This window comes from Triticum urartu, unplaced genomic scaffold (assembly GCF_003073215.2).
Source record: "Triticum urartu cultivar G1812 unplaced genomic scaffold, Tu2.1 TuUngrouped_contig_3566, whole genome shotgun sequence".
NCBI lineage: Eukaryota > Viridiplantae > Streptophyta > Magnoliopsida > Poales > Poaceae > Triticum > Triticum urartu.
Window position 1 is genome coordinate 1,314 of NW_024114109.1, and position 1,313 is coordinate 2,626.

Below are 1,313 nucleotides of genomic sequence, written 5' to 3' on the forward strand. Positions count from 1 at the left end.
TATTATTAGTGCTAACCTTTCAGAGCATGAAGAAGAAAGATTATTGAAAACTCTGAAGAAGCATCGTGCTGCTATTGGATATAGTCTTGATGATCTTAAGGGCATTAGTCCCACTCTATGTCAACATAAAATAAATTTGGAAGCAGATGCCAAACCAGTTCGTGATCCTCAACGACGTCTGAATCCTAAAATGAAAGAAGTGGTAAGAAAAGAAATACTAAAGCTTCTGGAGGCAGGTATAATCTATCCTGTTGCTGATAGTGAGTGGGTAAGTCCTGTTCATTGTGTCCCTAAAAAGGGAGGTATTACTGTTGTTCCTAATGATAAAGATGAATTGATTCCACAAAGAATTATCGCAGGTTATAGGATGGTAATTGATTTTCGGAAATTAAATAAAGCTACTAAGAAAGATCATTACCCCTTACCTTTTATTGATCAAATGCTAGAAAGATTATGCAAACACACACACTATTGCTTTCTAGATGGTTATTCTGGTTTCTCTCAAATACCTGTGTCGGCTGAAGATCAATCAAAGACTACTTTTATATGCCCTTTTGGTACTTTTGCTTATAGACGTATGCCTTTTGGTTTATGTAATGCACCTGCTACCTTTCAAAGATGCATGATGGCTATATTCTCTAACTTTTGTGAAAAGATTTGTGAGGTTTTCATGGACGACTTTTCCGTCTATGGATCCTCTTTTGATGATTGCTTGAGCAATCTTGATCGAGTTTTGCAGAGATGTGAAGAAACTAATCTTGTCTTGAATTGCGAAAAGTGCCACTTTATGGTTAATGAAGGTATTGTCTTGGGGCACAAAGTTTCTTAAATAGGTATTGAAGTTGATAAAGCCAAGGTTGATGCTATTGAAAAGATGCCATGTCCCAAGGACATCAAAGGTGTAAGAAGTTTCCTTGGTCACGCCGGATTTTACAGGAGGTTCATTAAGGACTTCTCAAAAATTTCTCGGCCTCTGGATAATTTATTGCAAAAAGATATACCATTTGTCTTTGATGATGATTGTGTAGAAGCATTTGAAATACTTAAGAAAGCATTACACTACAAGAATCTTGTTAATTCATGACAGTCTCACTCCGTCACGGATCAGTCCAGAACCATCATGAATGGGCATGCGTGACGAACTAGAAATTCGTCATGTATATCGCGTCATAATTGATCATGATGCGCTCCATGACGGTTTTTGTCCGTCATGAACGTCACTTAACTGGCATGCTCATAACGGCGTTAACATACTTGCCACACCATTAGCTGACATGGATCTTATGTGGCAGCCCATGAATTGATTGGTCCAA